General features: G+C 41.8%; 1 pseudogene; it reads right to left on the bottom strand.

Moving 5' to 3' along the window:
- Nucleotides 1-735: 735 nt before the first annotated feature.
- LOC116046582 lies at nt 736-15,173 on the bottom strand (annotated as a pseudogene).
- Nucleotides 15,174-18,547: the final 3,374 nt, after the last annotated feature.

The following is an 18,547-nucleotide window of genomic DNA, read 5'->3' as shown; positions in this document are numbered from 1 at the left end:
AGTGGATTAGACTAGAGGATAGCGAGGAAAAGTGGTGCAACTTTGGCCTGTAGATATACATTAGCATTAACCTACTTTTACAATTCAGCATCCACCTAAGTACATGTGTGCCTCATGTATTTACATTTTCACGGTACACGCATGAACAAATGTGTTGTCATTTTATTTGAACTTCTATGCACGGTTCTTAATTTATTTATTCATAATCATAATTTAGCCATACATGTTCACTTTGTCCAAATATTCAAGTTGAATTAAGTAAAAACTGTTTCAGATAAAAAAAAGCAACTGTGAAGCTGCAGAGGGTTGAATGCAAAAATAATATGAAGTAGACTGAGACCTCTTCCTGCAGTTCTCCCTCTCCCTCTCTCTCGAGCCAAGACGAGATGCAGACGTCTTGTATCTAGATATATCTAGATCTATCTAGAAGTCTAAAGTATTATGGGATTTTTTTCCCAACGATGCAAAAAACAAAGTGCCCACCACAGCTTTAAAAGCTCAAAACAGAAGAACTCTATTTATACAGTTACATGGCTGATGGATGAAGTGCAGGGCAGATATAGTGAGGATAATAAGGCACAAAACCTTTTTCCATGTCAGTCCATCTCTCAACAAAAAATGTAAATAGTGCAAAAAGTGAAGTATACTGCAATGTTGAGAAAATACAGTTAAAGGTGTAGGATGGAGTAGATCTGCTTCTGTGTACCATTAAGGGAAGTCACTTTAATGACAATCTCAGAAACCCAGGGCGTCTTTCGGCACGTTGCAACCCAGCAGAGCATTTCCAGCTTCCACACACTCTGTCACACATAAAGCTGAAAAAGACACAAAACAAGTCATCAGCAGAGAAGACTGAATTTCTGATTTTAACCAGCACACACTTAAACAGATTAGGACTTATTATCGTATTACCATTCTGGGCACAGAGCCATGACACCGCCTTCATAGCCAGAAGATTCCACTCTTCCTGAGCATCCATCTTGAAACCATGGAGCCAGATCAGAGCCAGAATGGTGGCCCACACTCCATGTTTCACCTAATGCACCAAAGCAAAGAAAAACAGATGTTGAGAAGAAACAAAAACCAAAGAAAACAAAGGAGAAGCAGAATTACAGGGGAAAATGTGACAGCACAGTTTTTAACAGTTATTAAGTAACATTATTATATAGCCTACTAAATAAAATAAGACTTTTAGACTCATCTCCATTGATTGTTTGTGTCTTAGCTTAACTTTTTTATTATATTACATAGCCTACTGCATAGCCTTGTTATTTCTTAGGTTCCTCTTTCAAGTTGTATTTATTTTCTCTTTTATAACTTTTATATGGAGTACTTAATTAAATCCATTTTTTAATAAATACCATCATTATAAACCATGTCATGAAACATGTTTTAAAATCAGTCCCATTATTAAGTTGTGATGTTGTTGACAGTGACTCACTGCTGAAGGTTTTGTGTTCTTAACCTCCTTGCTGGTCTTTCCCAGTGCAGCAGCCAGAGCTGGATCCAGCACCCAGCAGCCAGACGCCTTCTGGAGGGAGACCAGCTGCAGCAAATCCTCTCTGGGTGTCAGCTGGTGCCCAATGCTCCCACAGTGAAATACGTGGAAACCTAAAATAAAGAGTAAATATAACAACTCTGTAACGTTTGAAAGAATAAAAAGTAATATAAAGTGAAAAGAACATTTAAGCTGCATTAATTGATTTTGGCCACATGCAGGCAGAAAAACTCCACACCAAGCTGACGTACCATGTCCTTCAGACCGAGAAAACACACCATGTCCGTGCATGGCCACTTCAACCTCTCCAGCAGATAAGTCTGAGGAAATAAATCAAAGAAAGTGCAAAGATAAAAATGTTCCAGTATATTATTCTACTGGTATACATATTCATGTTAGCCTTTTTGAGACTATATTGCAGATGAGACCATTTGATCAGCTAACTACAGACAGTGTTATTTCAGGTTTGTATCCATGTACTTTATTTGTCCGAATCATGCTATTGCTTGCATATTTGAATATGGCTTCTATTTTTCCAATTAATGCATTAAAACATGTAAAGCTGGCTTGACTAGAAGAAAACATTATAAATCTATAAATATTTTTTTATGATTAATCATTTTTATTTATTATTTAAACACACAAAACATACAATTCATAAGATGAACCCCCCCCCCCCCCCCCCCCCCACACACACACACACACACACACACACATAAACAAACACACACACACACTCGTCATCACCACCCACCCACACAAAAACCAAGAAAAGATGACACAAAAACCACAATATTCAAGGTATACCACAGATAATAACATGGACAATAAACTGTAAACCAAATAAACATATGTATAAATTACTACACCATAAGCACATCGTACACGTCTCTCCCTAGCACATTGCTTCAGGAGCCCCCCAGAAAGCCAAAAGACCCTCCCCATATTCCCGTGTAGATATCCAATTGGGCAAACCATTTGGATGACATATTTTCAAACGCCAAAATAATAATATTGGGCTGAATGGAACCTTGGTCCCTGCAATCTGACATGGATCCTAGTCCAAAATTCCTGGACCTTGTTACGGTAAAGGACCATAGGACATGAAGCAATAGGCCATCCTCTGTCTTACATTTCCAACCATTTGGCGTGTCTTTCAATCCAAGTTTAAACAATCTGGAGGGAGTCCAGTAGAAGCGATGCATAATCTGGAACTGAATGAGGCGTAACCTCACATCGCGTTAATGTTTAATATTCCTACAAATTGTGTCACACTCTTCATCCAGTGTTATATTCAGATCCCATTCCAATTTCTTTTTGAGGACTCCCCCAGGTTCTGAATGAACATAGAATAATACACAGCAGCTACATGACCTTTACCATATTTCATCAACACCTTATCTAAACATGCTGGTGCCTTTTGGGACCCTCAAACATTTATGGAATGTTATGTAACACATGGACATTAACTACCACAGTGCCAAGTCTTTAGACAACATTACAATTAGCATGTCAACTCTGGCTCTCTTTCACACAAACAAAAAACAACAGCACATGAAAGTCACATCGTATTGCTGGTTTTTGATGTTTTTAACAGAAATATTATGATTTATCATAGTTATACATTTTGCTGATGAAATGAAGAAGAAGGCAGACTAGCCATGTCTATCACACATACGTCTTACTGTACTGAGCTGGGAATAAGCCACAGTTTTAAACATGAACACTGTAGTTGAACTGGACAGGTTTCTTGCCTTTAAATTTTTCTCTTGGAAAAATATACTCACTGGGTGTGGGAACATTTCTGAGGACCAGAGGTCCTTGAATCACCTTGCCATCTCCTTTGTTGACAGCAATGAAGGCAGTGAAGGCACTGCTTACTCCTGATTGGACACTGAGCTCCACCACCTTCTTCTTCACTTCTCCATTTTGCTCTCCTCCTCTTTCTCCCTCCTTCATCTCCAGGGAGCGAATCAGCAGTCCTAGCAGTCAACCTGTGGACTGTTAATCTGCAGACAGGAGAGAGATGTAAACACAGGTGGATTTCACTGTTGGATTCAAATGTTGTTTTACTGTATCATAGCTCTTTTAGGTTACGTTGTAAACAGCATATTTAATAGAAAAGCCCACATAGGCACCATTGCAGGTGAATGAAAACATCTGAATGTGCTGCCTAAAATCAATTCAAGCACATTAAAATTGTATTACCCTCTCTAACCATTTCAAATTTACCCATACAACCAAAATAAACTCTGCATTCCAGTCAGTAACCTCTGCTGTCTGACCCAAACCCTGTTTTACCCAGTGTCCTCTGCAGGTTTGAGACTGAAGTGGACCTGGTTCTGAGAGGGATGACCTGCCAGGCTGTACTTCACCATCACACAGCCCTCCACTGCCTCTGAACTCTGAGAAAGTATTACAGTGTTGAAATCCTCTTATTTTCATAATTAAAAAAAAATCACTGTAATACATATTTGTCAAACCTGACACATCTATCCAAAGAGGTATTTCACTATGAGATGGTGCTGCTCTTGCCTGTTACATTACATTACATTACATGTCATTTAGCTGACGCTTTTATCCAAAGCGACTTACAATTAAGTGCTTTCAACTGTGAAGGTTCAAACTCCAGACCACAAGTAGTAAGTGCAAATACAGTAGCTTTAAATAGGCAAAGCTACAAAGAGACATATGAAAGTGCAGGTTCCAAAGTGCAGGTTCAAGATATTTTTTTTTTTTTTTTTTTTTTATCCGAGGTGTAGTCGGAAGAGATGCGTTTTTAGCCTTCGGCGGAAGATGTGTAGGCATTCGGCCATCCTGATATCGATGGGGAGCTCGTTCCACCATTTGGGAGCCAGGACAGTGAACAGTCGGGATTTCGTTGAGTGATTAGTTCTCCCTCGCTGTGAGGGAGCAGCCAGCAGTTTGGCTGATGCAGAACGAAGTGGGCAGGTTGGGGTATATGGTTTGACCATGTTCTGGATGTAAGCGGGTGCTGATCCGTTCGTGGCCCTGTACGTAAGTACTAGTGTCTTGAAGCGGATGCGGGCCGCAATTGGTAGCCAGTGAAGAGAGCGGAGGAGAGGTGTAGTGTGAGAGAACTTGGGGAGGTTGAAGACAAGTCGAGCTGCTGCATTCTGAATGAGCTGCAGGGGTTGGATGGCACATGCAGGCAGGCCAATCAGGAGGGAGTTGCAGTAGTCTAGACGTGAGATGACTAGAGCCTGAACCAGAACCTGAGCCGCCTTCTGCGTTAGAAGGGGACGTATCCTTCTGATGTTATGCAGCATGTATCTACACGATCGGGTGGTTGCAGCAATGTTAGCAGTGAAGGAGAGTTGGTCGTCAAGTGTTACACCCAGGTTTCTAGCAGTCTTGGTGGGGACTACTATAGAGTTGTCAATTGTTATAGTCAGGTCTTGGGTAGGAGAGCCCTTCCCTGGAAGGAAAAGGAGCTCAGTCTTGTCGAGGTTGAGTTTCAGATGGTGTGTGGACATCCAAGAAGAGATGTCAGTCAGACAGGCCGAGATACGTGATGCTACCTGAGTTTCAGACTCAGGAAAGGAGAGAATTAGTTGGGTGTCATCTGCGTAGCTGTGATAAGAAAAGCCGTGCGACTGAATGACAGACCCGAGAGAGTTGGTGTACAGAGAGAAGAGGAGGGGACCCAGGACTGATCCCTGAGGAACCCCAGTTTTAAGTGGGCAAGGTTCTGAGCTAGACCCTCTCCAGGTTACCCGGTAGGTTCGGTCTGCCAGGTAAGATGTGAGTAATGAGAGCGCAGAGCCTGAGACACCCAGATTTTGGAGTGTCGAAATGAGGATCTGGTGGTTCACTGTGTCAAAGGCAGCAGAAAGATCCAGAAGGATGATAATGGAAGAGAGAGAGGTTGTTCTAGCGATGTGAAGCTGCTCAGTGACAGCAAGGAGGGCAGTTTCTGTTGAGTGGCCAGCCTTGAAGCCAGACTGGTGGGGATCAAGAAGGTTGTTCTGGTGGAGATAGGTAGAGAGTTGATTATAAATGGCACGCTCAAGAGTTTTAGATAGAAATGGAAGAAGGGAGACGGGTCTATAGTTATTTACATCAGTGGAGTCGAGTGTTGGTTTTTTGAGCAGTGGGGTCACTCTTGCCTCTTTGAGAGCATCGGGGAAACAGCCAGTTGACAAGGAGATGTTGATGAGATGGGTGAGGAAAGGAAGGAGGTCCGGAGCAATGGACTGGAGAAGGTGAGAAGGGATAGGATCCAGGGGGCAGGTGGTTGGGCGGGCAGAGGTAATCAAAGTAAGAATTTGGTTTGGAGATAAAGGGGTGAAAGAGGAAAGAGTACTGAAAGTGATGGATGGTAAGGTGATTTCAGGAGGTGTGGTTGAGAATGAAGAGCGTATGTCATCTATCTTTTTTACAAAGTAGTTGACAAAGTGGGTTGGAAGGAGGGAGGAGGTGGACTGGGGGAATCTAGGAGGTTAGAGAAGATGGAAAAAAGTTTTTTGGGGTTCGAGAAAGAGGATTCAATTTTGGTTTGATAAAAAGAGCTTTTGGCTGCAGAAATAGAGGCAGCGAAGGAGGAAAGAAGAGACTGATAGGTAAGCAGATCATCTGGGTGTTTAGATTTCTGCCATTTCCTTTCCGCTGCCCGTATAGTTGATCTTTCAGCACGTACTGAGTTAGATAACCACGGAGCTGGGGAGGATTTGCGAGCCTGTCGTGAAGTAAGAGGGCAGAGAGAGTCGAGAGAGTCGAGAGAGTCGAGAGAGGAGGATAGAGTAGAGAAGAGAGTGTCTGTGCCTGTTCAGTGAGCTGGGCATAAACCAGTGACCTTTGACCATGGAAAGATGTGATTGGTGGAGAGAGAGCAGTGACAGACACTCCCTTTGGCAAATCCCACTTGACTGCGATGTCCACCACAGCTGGTTGCAGAGCAAAACGCAGAGACTGCATCACCTGATGAGTAAAAACAGTTTGCAAAAACTTGGGAGAGCCACTGGGTTTTTACTCAATGTATGTACTTACATTTGTAATCATGTCTTTCATTTTTCATTTCAATTTATATAATTACTGTGATGTCTTACTTTGGGTTACCTCCTGTCAGTCCCTGTGATGAACTGAGCGTGACCTCCTCCTTCCTTGGCCAACCCGTTGATAAGAGCAGAGCTGGCCCCTTTCCCAATCCCAAAAGAGAAACATCTACAATACAGTAGTTTTCATTAAATACACAACGCATTAGAACACCGGAGATATTCGGGTAATTGGGCGGGTGTTTGTTATGCTTTGTGTTCTTGTGGTTTTACCGGTGGGAACCTGAATTCCTCTTCACCAGATTTATAACTTCTTCGGTGTTCTCCACCTCTCCGTCAGTAAAGACAAACAGCTAGGGAGAAGAGTTTACATATCACTCTAAGTTGCATCACATCATACCCAGAAGCATACAGCTTGTGCTGAAAGTGATCCACATCATTTTCTGAGAGTTGTGATAGATTACTGTTTCAGTAGTCTGGATCAACGAAGGTACATTTCCAGGATAATTGCCTGTCCCTCACCTTCCGCTCTCTGTGTGTTGCTGTCCTCAAAATCGTTAGTTTGCTTCGGGAAACAACAACAAACTTCGAGCTAGCAAGCTTCACGCTAAAAATGACATTATTTAAGAACATTTGGATCGTGCAACAAGGCAGGCCTGCTTGGTTCTTTCAGGGAATGATTGCAAAGATTTACAAAGAATAGCCTATGTTTACAGCATTTACTATCTAACTGGGACCGTTTGGTGGGGATTGCTATAGACAAAACACACACGGCGATACACTGGTAAAAGAAAATTACGATTAACCATATATCCACTTAATTTAAATAGGTCACGTTGAACTGTTAAGAGCTGTCAACTAGAGCTGGGTAATATATCGATATTATATCGATATTATATCGATATCGTAATATGAGACTAGATATCGTCTTAGATTTTGGATATCGTAATATCGTAATATGGCATAAGTGTTGTCTTTTCCTGCTTTTAAAGGCTACATTACAGTAAAGTTATTTCATTTTCTGAACTTACTGGACTGTTGTAACTGTTCTATTATTTGCCTTTACCCACTTAGTCATTATATCCAAATTACTGATGATTATTTATCTAAAATCTCATTGTGTAAATATTTTATGAAAGCACCAATAGTCAACACTACAGTATCGTTGCGGTATCGATATCGAGGTATTTGGTCAAAAATATCGTGATATTTGATTTTCGCCATATCGCCCAGCCCTACTGTCAACTACTAACCACTTGGTACCACTTTTTAGGACAGAATCTTGAGGGGCTGCCGAGTGTGTAGAGAGTCCCATATGGGGGACTCTCATCAGAAACAGACGTGTCTCTGAGCCATCTTTTCTCAGCACAGAAGACCCAATTTCCAACAACTCACATTGGAACGCCTCATTTGAATGAAACTCCCACCTTTTGCATGCCCTGATCTTAACCCAAGTGATGTTAACTTACTATTGGACTTCTGTGCTAGTTATGGATTGCTCATAACAAATACAATGTTCTTATGTGAGCTAAGTGCACCTTGTATAAAACAAAACACCTAAGGGGAGGCCGCCAGTTACTGAATATCTTTGTTATTTTCATGGACTGAATCTAAAGGCACAGCTTAGGTATGGAGAGTGTCCAGTATGGGGGCCTCAAGATTGCATTTTTGCTTTTTGTAAATAACATGGTTCTGCTGGCTTCTTCAGATCGTGATCTACAGTGGGCATTGGGATGAGTTGTGGTCGAGAATAAAGCAGCGAGGTCAGATGAGGGTCAGCACCTCCAAGTCTCTTTTGCCCTAAAAGAACTCAGCTGAGATGGTCTGCATTTCTGATTTGGATACCACCTGGATGCCTCCCTATGGAGGTGTTCCGGGCATATCTAACTGGGAAGAGATGTTGGAGGGGTTTACATATCCCATCTGGCCTGAGAATTGCCTCAGAATGCCCCAGCTGGAGGACAAGTCCGGGGAGAAGAATAGGCTACCTTTTGCCACCACAACCTGGACCTTACCAAATTACCAGGTAAGCCATGAATCAGAAACAGACTTGGTTCTAAGATGTCTATTCTCAGTGTAATGTTTAGGACCAAATTTCAACCAAAATACCAACAACTTGCTTCATGCTGAAATACTTTAATCACTCTTCCACTTGTTTGCGTCTCTTCTCCCATCTGTGCACCGTGACCACTGTGACACAAAAATACCAAACAGACGGGCAAAGCAAATTTGATGGAAAATTCCAAACAATCATAGCATTGTAGTTCTGTCAAACAGAGACAGTTATAATTTATTATTAGTGTTGAGGACTTTCATGTTATTTTTATTGGCTCAAGATTCTTTTTCAACCTGTGTGTGTGTATGTAAATATGTTCGAGGGGAATCAGGATCTCTGTTCCTCCCAGATCACCGCCCATCATATTAACTTCCTTCAGAGCCTCTTTCATGGTCGTCTCATTGTACTCCACACTCTTACTGCCACAACACACGTACAAATGGAGGAGGTCAGATGGTGGGTGGTTGTGTAACACTACCATCTTCTACAGAACAACTTGGAATTCACATCCAGTCTCAGACCAACTTTAAAACCAATTTTAAAATGTTGGGAGTGAACATTTAAAAACATATACGTTAAATATAATCAATTGTTTTGAAGAATCAGCCAATATCAATAATTAGTCTGCCGATAGAGCTAACATAAGTTACACATGTACAATCAGTGATATCAAGTGTCATGAGCGAGTGACTTATGGGAAGATGTGTTCATAGCTGGACCCAAAACTGTAGATGTTGAAATAGCAGCCCATTGGTAAGCTCTTCAACAGGAGCAGCAGAGTATCCTTAAGGGAAGAGAGAAAAGATAGTGAAGGTCACTGTGTCAGAGGGACACTGTGAATGATTAATGACAGAATTAACACAAAATTAATACCCTGGCACTCTAATACGGGACCCTGCCATACTGCCAGATCTATCTAGTAAGAACACAAACTCTGCAGACATCACAGCCTGGGGGAACTCAGGGTACAGGCTCAGCATCACCACTGGATCACCCATCAGAGTGCCTGAAACACAGAGGAGAGACAGAAAAATTAGCACAAATCTGGCTTTGTATAATGTATTCCAACATATGTAACGTATCAGTTGGAAGAAGAAGATAATGAATGATAATGTGAACTTACCAGGCTTGGCAGAGGCCCGTCCTGCCTCCACCACAGCAGTGGGCTGGTGGGCATCTTTGTAATAAATCAGCAGTTCAACATCTCTGTCAAACTTGTGTCCTGCAGCCATCTTGACCTGCAGTTCACAAAACACACTCATTAATATAAAATACAGTGATATATCTTGCTTTCAATATTGAGGAAGAATCACACAGCAGACACATCAGCCCTCTACCTACCGTAGCCTGGGTTTGCTCTGTGTTGAGGTACTAGGTAGGTAGGAGAGCGTCCAGGGGACAGTTGGACTCTACTTTAGAGACGAGGAGAGGACACTCGGGCAGAGAAAGACAGACTGTAGGGCACCAGAGAGGCTGGAACAGAGGTCACCTGGAAACAAACATCTTTACTCCCTGTAAATAACATGAGATAAGTTAGGGAATACTGTAAGAGCAACACATTCTCACTCCCATCACGTAAAATACGGACGCCTGGTCAGTTGCCTATGGCGTTGTTATTGACACTAAAAGTCTCCTTTAGCATCATATCAAAACGTGCTTTATCTAAACACGCTTGGTCAGGACTATTGGCATCACTTTTGACGCAGTTAGGTTAAAGTGCCCATATTATGAAAAAATCACTTTTTCTGGGATTTGGGGTGTTATGTTGTGTCTCTGGTGCTTCCACACACATACAAACTTTGAAAAAAATCCACCCATGCTGTTTAGAGTGAGAAACAGTTTCTGAATGTGTCCTGCCTTCAGTCTCTGGGTGAGCTGTTCAAAATCGGCACGGCTTGTGACGTCACAAGCCAAAACGAGCAGGCTAACCGCAACCATTAGCTCGTAGCGTTAGCATGCTAACGCTAGCATGCTAACGCTAGCATGCTACCTCGTTCTCAGTAGCAAAGCACTGCTACAACACACACAAGTTCACCATAATCTACAAAAGAACTACTTACATGTGCGCCCTCATTTAGAAGTGTCCCAGCTAATCCTGCCTTGTAACTGACCGAAGTTGTAGAAACAGCCTTTCTTTTACTGTCTATGGAGCTAGCTAGCTGACATGATCTACATCTGAGCTACTGGGCATGTGCAGTGCAATCAAAGATAGTACAGAAGAAGAAGAAGAAAAGAGGTCTCACTCTGTAGCTAAAACAGAGACCAGCTGAAAAGAGGATCTGCAGCAGTGAGAGAGAGCACTGCAGTACAACAAAAATATGGTGTTTTTTGAAAATTAAACCATGTAAACCTATTCTGGTACAACCTTAAAATACAATTATGAACCTGAAAATGAGCATAATATGGCTGCTTTAAGGAAAAGATCGTGGGTGGGCTTATAAAAGGTACGTTTCTGTGACACACGGGACAAAAATCCGTATTTTACGAGTTCGGAGTGATAACAGGTTGGTAAGAGACATTACAAAGTGAGAATATTTGGTCCAGCAGAACTTTTGGTAAGAAACACTGAATGTAAACAAAACTTGTATTTGTTTACAAGAAAACTCAGTATGGCATTTATAAGTGTTTAGATACAAGAAGTTATATCAGCCAGAATAAAGTTTTCTATAATATCAATATGGTTTTCGGCCTCAAAATCCCAGATTGTTTAGTGTGTACCTGGCAGCACAATTGGAAGACTATTTCTAGACTGCAAATGGAGTTGTGAGAGGATGTGTTCTGCCACTGTATTGGACATTGGGTTTTGAACCAATTTGTATGGAAGTGTGGTGTGCACTAAGCTGAAGTTTAAATTCCTGATGATGGTGTGCCTGAGTTTCCTACCCCGAGGTTGGTAACGAGGGTTGAGCACAGCAGGCAGACAAAACCTCAGCCCTTCATCAGCCTGCACAGCCAGCTCAGTGACATACTCCAGCCTGATGGAGGCGCTCTCTCCTGGACGCAGACTGCCCACACTCAGAGAGAATAAATCTGGACTCTGATCACTCTCCTCCAACAGGAAGGCCTGCTGACCGGAGCTCAAAGCATCATCATACTCCTCACGAGCCTGAAGAACAAATGACACATGTGAGTAACATTTACTGTGTTTGCTCTGTTTTTAGGCTCCATTGTAGTGAGTAAGTATTTACTGTCCAGTATTTAGCACTGAAGTGACAGACAGCAGCATCTCCAGGCAGAGGGAAGACAAAAACAGCCTCCAGTGGTTTGTCCTCCTTGTTCTCATAGTTCAGAGTGGAGACCACTGTAGCCACATGGGCCCTCACCTCCAGCTCCACCTCCACGCTCTTCAGAGGAACTGACCAAGAAACAGAAACGGAAAAATGAAACAATTTAGGATTATTCTTACTTGAATCGGTGCATTTAACCCAGAGGTGTCCCTGTTAACCAAGCTGATAGTTAAACGCCTCTGTCTGCAAAGTATGCAAAGCAGGATTAAATTAATGCCCGATAGCAATTACAGCTAACATACATGTAAGCCTTTGCATTTCAAGTTTACATGAGTACAAAAAAAGTGATGGAGAAAATCTAACAGCTCTGTACCTGGTTCCTCCTGGGAAGTTAGCAGACCCCAGCAGTTCACCATCGTACCTGTACAACAATCAACAAGAAGATTTGAGGACTTCCTGCTGTAGTGATGAATGCTCACGACAGTTACTTTACATTCTGGATGTTCTTCAGCAAATCAGCAATCAAATTTAGTGTTTTATAAAAACTAATAAATATATTTATGGTCATCTATAGCTAACTATAAGTAACCCTGAGTAGTCCCTGTTAACCACACTGATAGTTAAACATGCTGTCTAAAAGTATGCAAAGTATGCAAAGCAGGATAAAGTTAGTGCCCGATAGCAATTACAGCTAACATAAGCCGCTGCATTTCAAGTTTACATCTATCTATAAATTGCAGGAACGTCTGTCTGTCTGTCTGTCTATCTGTCTGTGTGTGTGTGTTATGCGCATATCTCTCGAACCGTCAGTCCGATGGATTTCAAACTTGACAGGTGTCTTGCTACTGGCACGAGTAAGTGCAGTGTCAAGTTTGACGTTGTTTGGATTAGAAATGCAAAAGATATTGTTAAATATATATCGGTAAAAGAAGCACACATTGGCTTTTGCCGTTCTAGCCGCTGGCCACTCCCCCTCTCACACTGCATGCACACTGACTGAGCACTAAACCTGTTTGAGTCGTGACTCACTCGGATCTTTCACCTTTAAATTAACTCATGAGTCGCTCATACTACACGAGACAACTCTCTCTCTCTCTCTCTCTCTCTCTCTCTCTCTCTCTCTCTGCGCACACACACACCCACTAACAGTCCGGTTCTGGCAAGGGTGTAAATCCCAGGGGGGTCGGGGGGGTCAGGACCCCCCCCTTCTAAGGAATGTCCCCCCCTAGAAATATCATTAAAACAATGCTGTGTATTGTAAATAACATAATGATGTATACTTAAAATATCTATGTAAGTAGTAAAACAATACAAACCCCCAAAAATGCTTTTTAAGTTTAGAAACATTTTGAGTCCCCCCTCCCTTGCCTCACAGTGGTTTGGTCCACTGCCTGCTGTAGGTCAGGATCTGCACTAGACTCACAGTCACATCGGGTAGTGACAGGAATGTAGGTAGTAAGTAGGCAGTTCAAGGCTGTTTTATTCACATTAACACTAGAACGGCCATGACGGTCATTTTGACCGTTTTCAAATTTATATGTGTAATAACTTTGCTGAATAAAAAAATACAATCCTGCTGCTGCCTGACTTTTCTTAAAATAGTCTGTATTTTAATTTAAAATTGTTTTTATATACATTACACAAAAGGCAAAGAAAATACAGTCACTTTTACCTATTTCGGCCATACACGGTCATATTGACCGCTCGGATTTTCGCGGTATTGTTTTTTATTTTTCGCGCGGTTGAAGATGCATCTTGGTTGCTTAGTAACTACCATAGTCTCTGTCAGAGCAACGTAACTAGCGGTCTCGAGTAACAAGTGTGGGCATCACCGATGGGCCGAAGGCAAAGCCAGAGATGGTAACGTAGGTTACTACGGCGTGGAGGCACTCTGTTCTGAATCAGAAGGCAAACACCGGGCGCTCGCTCTGTGAAAGGCGCGGTACACGTAGATGGCCGGTGGCTGTTTACATGTTCATATAACTTTATACATCCTCGAACTGGCTGGAATCATTGCACACATCCTCTCCAAGGAGTGCACCAGCAGTAAAATTGTCCGGAGGAAGTTTATGCAGCAACTGGCAGAGGAGCTGAGAGCGGAGTTTATGGAGGAAAAAAGGGCAGCGGCGCACGGTCCGAGCAGCAGCGCACCGCAGCAGATGCCAAAACGGAGGCAGTGCCAGGTTAGGTTATAGCTAAATGTTCAAATAAGATACTTAGAATTGTTATTTGGCTGTTATGAGTTAAGTTGAATGAATTTCTACATCGTATTTTTCAGAATATTGATGTATAAAATAATTACGGTTTACTATGCCATGATATGAATTATTGAAACACGTATTGCTACTCAAATGTATAATTAAACTCGTAAAAATTTACATTTTGGTGTTATTACGTTTTTCTAAAGATATCCTAACACAATACATAATACAATATGCAATTAGGTATTTATCATGAGAGATTATGGAGTTTGGAATCTGGTGGTCAAAATGACCGCTCACGGCAGTTCTAGTAGTTATGGAATTCCGGCACTTCTAGTGTTAAACATCAGATTAAGTTTTTCTTTTCTCAAATAGAAATGATGCTGAATTTAGTCATGACAAAAAGTTCGCTATGTTAGTGTAATATAATGTAACGTTAGCTAGCTTGTTTAATAGCTATGAGTTAGAATTAGAACTAGTTAAAATAGTTTAATTTACATCATGATCAGCTAATTTAACAAGTGTATAAAAGTATTGTATTTCTTTTATATGGGGACACTTTTTCAAAATAAGTCATTATGTTTTAAGGTATTTTTGTGGCTTGTACATGTCCTCTACGAGTATAATTGTGGCTGTATTATTTGTGTCCCCTTCAAAAATTGCTCTTCAGAAATTTTATGTTTATTGTCCCCCCCTACTGTTAGATCAGATTTACGCCCATGGGTTCTGGTGGTGATTAACGCAGATATGTGCTGTTTAGCGCTCATAACGGGCCGGGTGGGTAGTGCACTGCCATGAGTCCATGATGCTAATGTCTGATTACTCCACATTTTCATTGTGATTTTGTGATCACATTCTGAATCTACAACGTTCTCTGTCAGGTAAATCAGTAAGTTAGTAGTAGGGTATACAGGGGAGTTGCATTTGAAGTGGTTTGGGGTCCTTCTGTAAGTAATTTTGGGGTACAATTTGGTTTTGATGAATTCTACAAGCAGCAATACCACAGGCCAAGCAATCGGCCCATTCCAAACAGGCACATTTTCAACGGGCACTCCACTAGTAAGTACAAAACAGGTAATGGAGAGGTCTGACATTTTTGTCAGTTTCCTTTGTAGTAGCTCTATACCTGGTTTCTCCTGGGAAGATAGCAGACTGCAGTTCAACATCGGACCACAGGACTTATTCTTATTATTATTCTTTCAGGACTTAATGTGAGGCAAAACTGTAAAAAAGGCTAACAATTCCAAAAATAGGCTCCATTTTATAAATTTACAGCACAAATCACCAAAGTTACAAACTAAATAAACAACCCATTATATTATTAATATGACAATTAGATTTGTAACAAATGTTGCTGAACAATAGATTGTCTCAGAAATAATTGCGTTAACAGGCTCATAGTTGGTGTACAGCAATCAAAATTAAAATGGGTTAAAGTAGCTTAACATAGCTGGATGAGTTCAAGGTAAATTGCTTTGTTTGGTATCCACTCCTCTCCCAATACAGTACTTTTTTTTACAAACTACTTCTGGATGGCAGTCAAGTGTCATATAATGCCCTGGTACCCAGAGAGAATTATGCCATACGCTTCAATTAAAAAAATCTGAGAACCCCACAAACTGAAAAACTCACTGAATTGTCAAAATGTCATTCATTAGGTACAATATACGCTTTATTAAAAAGGCACCAGGACATTTTTAAGTAATTCATCAGTGCATATGCAAAAGGTAGGAAGTGCACGCTAGTGGAAAATGTGGTGTCTACAGTATGTGGGGTGGTGATGGTGCAGTGGATATGACACATATAGCAATTGTAAGTCGCTTTGGATAAAAGCGTCAGCTAAATGACATGTAATGTGAGCAGGTCTCATTGAAATGAATGGGCTGACATATCTATATCTGTTGTTACTACCTCCATTGGTAATGGGTTTTAATAAAAGGACTTACACATTTATTCTTAAGAAAAGTCAAACTGTACGAAAAGAATCAATACAGGTTGTCAAGTCTGTGTACCACTGAAACAAAACATACCTTTGTCATTGCATGCCTCATATCCACATTCTTCATTCATTTCCAAATAGATTCACGATCTGTTGTCTCAGAAGACATGCACCGTTACAATAGCAAAACAAATTATTTTATGATTCTGATCAAAATTCAAATCAGATCAAATCAGTTTTCTAACTTAACATTAAATTGGGCAGTACAGTAAATTGATGCTACATCTTGTTGCCATGAGCTACTCTGTGTATGATCCTGGTTTGTTTCACCTGTACACTCCAATTACCCTGTCCAGATTCAACAGTCTCAGACCCTCAGTCTGTTTGGTAATCCAGAGTTGCAACTCACTAATTTACGTTAAAGCTCCCCAAATATCAAACATATTTAAAGGAGCTTAGGACACAAACTAAAGACACCTGTTGAATTCCAAATTATTTCACAAATAAGCATTGAATCTGTAAGGAAAAGGTTGCCTGTCTGGTTTATAGAAAATAATTTTGTGTTTGTGTGTAACTAATGACTTTATTATCGACTAAAACCATTCAGTTACTGTATTTATAGCACTGGAATGACAGGCAGCAGCATCTCCAGGCAGGGGGAAGACAAAAACAGCCTCCAGTGGTATGTCCTCCTTGTTCTCATAGTTCAGAGTGGAGACCACTGTAGCCACATGGTCCCTCACCTCCAGCTCCACCTCCACGCTCTTCAGAGGAACTGACCAAGTAGCCAAAGTATAACCAATGAAACACAACTGCTTAAGGTTTATTCTTTCTTCAATCCTTGCATTTTAACTCTGAGTAGTCCCTGTTAACCACACTGATAGTTAAACATGCTGTCTAAAAGTATGCAAAGTATAGCCTGACAAGCCAGACCCACATCAAGATGTTGGGTCTGGGAACTCACCATTGGCAGGGCTCAATCCGAGGGGCGGGATAAACCAGCCCAGTCTCATGGCAGTTCGTGAAATGGTCACGTTATTTAATCTATTGATACGTGTTCACGGGGATGTTTTTCTCGTTTTTTTCGTGGTGGCCAGCACGAAAATGTGAAGTAATGTATTTCAATGGGAAGCATATTTCGTGGTCACAGCACGAAAATGGTAGGGAGTAGTATATAAAAAGCTGAAAATCCGGGTATGGAGGTTGGTTGGGGTGGTGGATGGCGTCCTTTTCGGCCATCTCCCAGCGTGTATGAGGCATCCTTTTCGTCCGTCTCCCGCCGTGTGAGGCGTCCTTTCCCCCGGCGTGTGAGGCGTCCTTTCCCCGTAGTCGCGTCCCCAGCGTGTGAGGCGTCCTTTCCCCCGGCGTGTGAGGTGTCCTTTCCCCGTAGGGTATTTTGTGCTGGCCACCACGAAAAAACGAGAAAAACGTCCCCGTGAACACGTATCAATAGATTAAAAATAACGTGACATTTACGCGAACTCATAGCCAACCAGAGCAACGCTAGTTGATAGATTAAACTTTTGCCGTATCCGGTCGGCAAAACTCCGAACACATCTTCCTTTTTTAAGAATGACTTCAGTGCTTAACTCCAAGTCTTCCAGAGTCGCGGCTAAAGCCGATTCGAAAGACCGCTGTTCGTCAGCAGCAGCCATCTTCTTTGTTTTCAAGTAGCAGGGGATTCACGCGGAACTGTCGCAACTCTGCCGTCCTTATGTTAAGCCTGCCCACCAACTCTATACACGATGTGATTGGCCTGACCAGAATTTGGTTTTTCCAGCTCGCAAGCCAACGGAGAGTTTCTAGACTGACCCTGGCTGCAAATTACATTTGCTGTCGCTAGGGTGCGTCTAGATTTCTAGGCTATGCAAAGTACGCAAAGCAGGATAAAATTAGTGCCCAACAGCAATTACGGATAGGGATAGGGACGGAGACCAGTGAAGGCTATTAGAAGCACTTTTCCGGTGAGTTCCGAGCGTTACTGCGCAGCCTCCAACTGAGAGAGACGACGTAAATGTGACGTGAGCAACCTGTCTGAAAGTTGTAAGTCTTCTGGTAGCTGTGCCAAGAGAAATCTCAATCATTCCAAATAATGCAGAGACGGAGAGCGTAGGTATATGTAAGGAGATAACATAGGCACAGGCTAATTATTGCTAACTAAAATGCTAGTTAATATTAGTAATTAAACTTAAACAGCTAATGTAAGTCGAAACTGCCTGCGCGCTTCTCCTGTACTATACGGTAATTCCTCTACTATGCGACAGTAAGTCGCGTGGTTATGACACAATCGTTAGCCTATTTTTACATTGTCGTGTTTCTTTAGAAATAAACAATGGACAAATAGAGTCTTTAAACGCTTCAGATGTAAAGTTATTCGCTGTCAAAGTGACGTCAAAATGAATGGCAGTCAATGGGATGCTAACGGGGGGTGAGTGCTTGTTAGGAGAAGCTTACCCCCTTGATTATAACTAAAGCAGAAAGATGTAAACAGACAGATGTGAACGTCACGTCTGTGACACCGCCCACATTGAGCACCGCCCTGCAGTGAGGGGTACTTCAGAACCGGGTACGCTTGATTTAACATCAGGAGAGCACCGGATGGGTTGAGCTT

Source organism: Sander lucioperca, chromosome 5, assembly GCF_008315115.2.
Source record: "Sander lucioperca isolate FBNREF2018 chromosome 5, SLUC_FBN_1.2, whole genome shotgun sequence".
Taxonomy (NCBI): domain Eukaryota; kingdom Metazoa; phylum Chordata; class Actinopteri; order Perciformes; family Percidae; genus Sander; species Sander lucioperca.
The sequence above is the reverse complement of the archived record's forward strand: the minus strand, read 5'-3'. Positions and strand labels throughout refer to the sequence as shown.